We start from the raw sequence: 7,149 nt of genomic DNA on the forward strand, positions 1-7,149 counted from the left end.
TACGGCTCTCCTACGACTCAAATCCACCAAATAGAAACGTAGAACAACGGCGTCTTCAATAGTCTTCGAGGGGCACCGAATCATCTCGTGCCTAGTGATGAAGCATCTGAGAAACTCAAGGCACACGATTAGTCCGCAAAAGCATTGTCATCAATCACCAAAACACCTAAGGGATAAATATGCCCTTACAATCTCCCCCTTTTTGGTGGATTGATGACAATACGGGATTTGCACATAGATGAGATAATATAAGGCAAAGGCAAACCCCACCTCTCTAGAATATAGACGGGCTCCCCCTAGATGTGTGCAATCTAGATAGATGCTTTGGACTGCATAGCACACAAGCTAGGATCAACACTCCCCCCATATTTTAGAGACAAAGGCATGATGACTAACATCTAAGCAGAGCATAGCATAAAGGTAGCACAATATATCACGAGCTTGCTAAGATAGATAGAGTGCATATGTCTTACACCATATGAAGTAAAGCAACCCAAAGCAACTGAAACGAAGTTCAAACGAGGTTCAAACGAGGAAGCAGCAAACACACCGAACACGAATGACGACACACGACTCGCAAATCCCTACACTCTCTCCCCCTTTGGCATCGAGACGCCAAAAAGGCAAAGAGGACACCTACACACAAGGGGTGGATCAAGTAGGGAACTCATCCCAACCCTCTCCGTCGGACTCCTCGGCAGCAGGCATGGTCTCCTCGATGTCCTCCTCAGAATCAGTCAACCTGTAGCCTTGCTTCTCCATCCAATCGGCCTCTGGAGTGATGCGATCCTCAGAACTGCCAGACACATCCTCACCATAGAGCTAAAAGATCTTCTTGTCCCGGCGACGACTCTCCTTGGATGCCACATGAGTCCTGTACTGGCCCTTAGCTTGCATGCAGAAAAGAGTCTTCATCTTGTCCTTCAGCTTCTTGGCCCACGAGGGAATAGAGGAACTATGGGAAGGCCTGGCAGCACGGTCCTCAGCAACATCCTCTGCGCCAACATCCTCCTCATCAACAGCAACCCTAGCAGCAGACGCCTCAACACGAGTAGTAGTGTTAGCCCAGGCGGACTTGAGACGGAGACAGATGGGATCATGTCGAATCTAGTCTGGAGCAAGGAACTCCTCACCAGGGAACATCTTCGCCCAAGTCTTCGAGATCAGCAGAAACATATAGGGCCCATAGATAGGCACCTTGCGGTTGAACACTGCAAACCGAAGCTCACACCACATGATGTGTGAGACATCAAGTGGCTGAGTCTGAGACACACGAGCCTCCTCGCATAGGAGCATCATATCCACCATATAGGCATGAACCTTGTCCTTGTCACCAATGCGAGGGAACAAAGAGTTGCGGAAGATGCGATGCATGATATCCAGAAAGGAGTTGAGCACCCACCCTGTCTTGCCATTGGGAAGCGCCTTCTCAACATAGTATGGCTGAAGCTTGTCCTTGTTAGCAGACTCAGGATTAGCATGGGGGCGAACACCCACGGGAGTGTCGAGTCGGTCATCAGGAACATGGAGCAAATCCATGAACTACTTCCAGGTAGCAGTCAACTGACGTCCATTGGTCATCCAGGTCATCCTCCGCTCCTCATCAGGGTGAAAGTAAACAGAGGCAAAGAACTGACAAACAAGCTCAGGGTCATAGTCAAGGTGAAAGGAGATCACATGTTCAATACCAAACTGCTCCACCAAATCCAGAGCTTCTCCAAAGTACTGACGGAACTTGTCCTTCCTCAGGTGGTGCATTTCTATCCATTTGACATCCACATAAGTATTCTGGTTGTTCTTGATGACATCCAGATAAGTGAGAGTCTGTTGCTTGTTCCAAAACAGTTCACAACCTTTGACAGTAGCACGAGGATGCACATACGGGTTGAGCTTCCTGAGACGGACGAACTCAGAAGGGGGTATCTCGTCCATGCCCTTGTTGGGTTCCTTGTGCTTACTAGCGGATGTCTTGACATGGCGCTTGGGGGCAGTGGAGCCGTCTGGTGCTTCACCTGGATTGTGCAGACGCTTGGAACCAGTGTCACGACTGGGATTGGAACGGCGAGAGCCACCACCTGAGACAAAAACGCAAAAGCACCCACGACAAGCGAAAAGGATCAATGCAAAGACCACGGCAAAGCACAAGAAACAAATAGAAAGAATACTTGAAAGTTGCCATGAGATAGATGTGATCTACGGTAGTACTGCCAGAGCCAGCGGTACTAAACTTTTAGTACCGCTCCAAGTCGCGGTAGTACCGTGCGGGGTCACGGTAGTACCGTGGTGGGAGAGGTAGTAAAACTTTAGTGCCGCAGCGAATGCGGTAGTACCGCGCCAGACGGGCGGTAGTACCGGACAAGCGGTAGTACCGCGCCTGACGGGTGGTAGTACCGCACCACGTCAGATGCAAATGACGGTTTGAATCTGAAAAGAACCGCGAAACCACGGCGGTGCTATGGTGATCAAATCTAGCACAGGACAAAAAAGACAAGTATAATTCCTACGCAATACTACACTCCTTCATCCTACTCTTGCATATATTTAGCCTAAGAATCTCTAGAACACACAAGTCTCCCCCAAAAACCTAGAGGCAAAGAACACAACAAAAACGAGAGGGGAAAGGGGAAATACCTTGGTCCATGGCAAGAGCACGTGGTGGGGAACGATCCCACCGGTCGGAATCACGGGAGGGCAGCCGGAGGCGGAGATCCGGCGATGGACGCCGGCCCCGTTCTTGAGCGTGGGAGAGAGAGAGACGATGTGGGGGAACTGATGAATGGGTATGGAGGAGTTAGAACTCCCCCTGCCCGTCCTTATCCCCACGCGTCTATGATGGCGCGGTAGTACCGCATGTCATCGCGGTAGTACCTCTTGGGCGGAAGTACCGCACCGAAGCGGTAGTACCGCTCTCCCGGGCGGCAGTAAAAAATTACTGCCGCGTGGGGGTAGTAGTACCGTGCTCTCCCCAGCGGTAGTACCGTAGTAGGCTGCGGTAGTACCGTGAGCTCAAGAAAAAGCTAGTTTCGACAACGAAAAGAGGTCTTTGCAAGGAAACTTTTAGCACAAAAGACACCACAAGAACACGCACAAGCCAAGGCAAAAAGACAACAAGGAACAACCACGCGACACAACCTCTCAAAGGAGAGGGCGGTGGCCGGAGCCACCTATGTTTGAGTTCGTTGGTATGGCACCGCGAAGAATTATCCTTGGGCCCATGACCAAAACTCGTCTTTGAAGCACAAGTACCATAAAAATGGCTAATGTGAAAGAGTTGATCGATTTATGCATAATGGGGGGAGGGAGAGTTCATTGAGAGAACAACACTCCCCCTATGTCCATGCCTACACCTAAACTGGACAACAAGTTGAGTGTGGTGGGGGGTGCACGGGTTCAAGTCACATTGCTCGAATCAATGATATTTAGCTCATGCCTTAACTCGCGAAATCTTGCTTCATCCAAGGGCTTCGTGAAAATATCTGCAAGGTTATCATGAGTGTTGACATACTTGAGCTCGATATCCCCTTGCCTAATGTGATCCCGGATGAAGTGATACCGAATCTCAATATGCTTCGTCTTGAAGTGTTGCACCGGGTTGAGAGAAATCTTGATGGCACTTTCATTGTCACACCAAAGAGGCACTTTGTCACAAATGATACCGTATTCCTTTAAAGTTTGCCTCATCCATAAGAGTTGTGCACAACAACTACCGACCGCCACATATTCCGATTCGGTGGACGAGAGAGACACACAACTTTGCTTCTTGGAAGACCGACTCACCGAAGAGCAACCAAGAAATTGGCACCCTCCGAAAGTGGACTTCCTATCCACCTTGTCTCCTGCCCAATCAGAATTCGTAAATCCTTCAAGCTTGAAGTTAGCTCCTCTTGGGTACCATAGGCCAAAGCTTGGGGTATGAGCCAAATGTCGAAAGATTCGCTTGACCGCCACAAAGTGGCTTTCCTTTGGTGCGGCTTGGAACCGTGCACACATTCCCACACTCAACATGATATCCGGTCTAGATGCACAAAGGTAAAGCAAGGAACCAATCATAGAGCGATATACCTTTTGATCCACCGCTTTACCATTGGGATCAATGTCAAGTTGGCACTTGGTGGGCATTGGAGTAGAGGCCGGCTTGACATCACTTAGCTTGAATCTCTTAAGCATGTCTTGAGTGTATTTGGCTTGGTTGATGAAGGTACCTTCTCTTCTTTTTTTAATATCAAAACCAAGGAAGAACTTCAACTCTCCCATCGAAGACATCTTGAACTTAGAGGTCATGAGAGCGGCAAATTCTTCGTTGAAAGCATTGTTAGGGGAACCAAAGAAAATGTCATCAACATATAGTTGGCACACAAACAACTCCCCTTTGACCTTCTTAGTAAAAAGAGTGGGATCAATTTGCCCAACTTCAAATCCACGATCTTGTAACAACTCGGTAAGGTGGTCATACCACGCACGTGGGGCTTGTTTAAGGCCATAGAGTGCCTTATCGAGTTGATACACATGATCCAGGAAGTAAGGATCCTCGAACCCGGGGGGTTGCTTGACATAAACCAACTCATTAATAGGACCATTAAGAAAAGCACTTTTCACATCCATTTGTTGTAACTTAAAGTTGTGATGGGAAGCATAAGCAATCAAGAAACGAATGGATTCAAGGCGAGCAACGGGAGCAAAAGTTTCACCGTAGTCGATACCCTCGACTTGGGAGTAGCCTTGTGCTACCAATCTTGCCTTGTTGCAAATGATGTTCCCATGAGCATCTTGATTGTTCTTGAAAATACACTTGGTTCCAATGAGGTTATGGTTCCCCGATGGCCTTGGCACCAATCTCCACACCTTGTTGTACTCGAAGTTGTTGAGTTCTTCATGCATGGCATTGAGCCAATCCGAGTCTTCGAGCACCTCATAGACCTTTTGGGGTTCAACACAAGAGACAAACGCGTGATGTTCACAATAGTTTGCTAATTTTTTACGAGTGCTTACCCCTTTTCTTAGGCTTCCAACCACATTCTCCATGAGATGGCCTTTGGTGGTGAGTTTGGAAGCAATCTTCATGGCACGACGCTCTAATTCCTCCTCAGATGTGGAAGGAGGAGGGTTAACTTGATTATCTTGAGCGCCGTCTTGAGCTTGTTCTTGATCTTGAGCTTGCTCATGATCTTGAACTTGCTCGAGGGGGAGAACTTGACCTTGCGCATCATTTGGAGGTTCACCACCATCTTGAGATTGATCTTGCCCTTGGTCTTGTTCATGAGGTTGAGGGCCTACACTTTGTTCTTCAGAAGCGTGTGGGTCTTGATTAGGTGAAGGCTCCACTTGAGTGGAGCATTGTCCTTCTCCTTCGGCCACAAGGGGTTCCTCAATGGGTAGAATATGACCAATACCCATTCTTCTTATGGCTTGGGGAGGGATTTAATCACCTACATCACAAGTACCACTTTGCTCCACTTGGGAGCCGTTATTTTCGTCAAACTCCACGTTACACGTCTCCTCAATGAGTCTGGTGGACTTGTTGAGAACACGATAAGCATGAGAGTTTGTAGCATAACCAACAAATATGCCCTCATAAGCTCTAGCCTCAAATTTAGACAAACGAACACCTTTCTTGAGAATGAAACACTTACACCCAAACACCCAGAAGTACTTGATATTGGGCTTGTTTCCGGTGAGTATCTCATAAGGAGTCTTGTTCAAGCCTTTGCGGAGATAGAGCCGATTGGATGCATGACATGCGGTGTTGATGGCTTCGGCCCAAAAGTTGTATGGAGACTTGAACTCTGCCATCATGGTCCTTGCCACATCCATCAATGTCCGGTTCTTCCTCTCCGCAACACCATTTTGTTGAGGGGTATATGGTGCAGAATATTGATGCTTGATCCCCTTATCACTAAGAAACTCATCCAAGGTGTAGTTCTTGAACTCGGTGCCGTTGTCACTTCTTATTGTCAAGATCTTTGCATCATGTTGACGTTGAGCTTCATTTGCAAAGTCGATGACGGTTTGTTGAGTCTCACTCTTCCTCTTGAAGAAGTATACCCAAGTGTATCTTGAATAATCATCCACAATCACCAAGCAATACTTTCTACCCCAAGACTATCAAAGGATGGAGGCCCAAAGAGGTCCATGTGAAGGAGCTCCAAGGGTCTCTTCGAGTAGATGATAGTCGTGGGAGGGTGAGCCGTCTCATGAAGCTTTCCTTCGATACAAGCACTACAAGCACGATCTTTGGCAAAACTAACATTTATGAGTCCATGGACATGGTCCCCCTTGAGAAGACTTTGTAAAGATCTCATATTGACGTGGGCTAAACGGCGATGCCAAAGCCATCCCACATCAACTTTAGCCATTAGGCATGTCGCGGTCTTAGTGGGTTGCTCCAAAAAGTTAATCACACAGAGACCGTTCTCGACATGCCCAACAAAGGCTACTTTAAGAGTCTTGCTCCACAAGAGGGCCACAGTATCAATATCAAAGAAGGTGGCAAAGCCCATGAGTGCAAGTTGACGAACGGAAAGTAAATTGAACGCAAGGGACTCAACAAGCATGACTTCCTCGATCGTTAGATCATGAGAAATGACAACCTTGCCAAGACCCAATACCTTAGAATGTGAGGCATCACCCCACTCGACATTGGTGGGCATAGATGGGATCTTTTGCACGTCCACCACCAAGTCCTTGCTCTCGGTCATATGATTTGTTGCTCCACTATCGAGCAACCATGATCCCCCACCGGAAGCAAACACCTACAAGACATCAATGCTTGGTTTTAGGTACCCATTTAGTAATGGGTCCTTTGATGTTAGTAACAAGGGTCTTAGGAACCCAAATAGACCATTCAACATATACTCATAAGAAGAACCAACAAATTTAGCATAAACATGCCCATCACTAGCACGGCGGAACACATAAGAGGGGTTAAAGTCGCCGGCTTTGTTGGGAGAGATGGCTTTGCCCTTTTTGGCATCACCACTCTTCGCATTGTTCTTCTTCTCCTTAGGAGCACCCTCTCCTCCTTCACAAAAGTTTGCTTAAGCGGGGGAGGTCGTTTGGTCTTGTTATTCTTCTTCTCGTTCTTCTTCTTGTTCTTGGACTTGGGTGAGAACCCAACTCCCTCCTTGCCCACAACTTCCTTTTGATTTCTCA

This window comes from Triticum aestivum, chromosome 1B (genome assembly GCF_018294505.1).
Source record: "Triticum aestivum cultivar Chinese Spring chromosome 1B, IWGSC CS RefSeq v2.1, whole genome shotgun sequence".
Lineage (NCBI taxonomy): Eukaryota > Viridiplantae > Streptophyta > Magnoliopsida > Poales > Poaceae > Triticum > Triticum aestivum.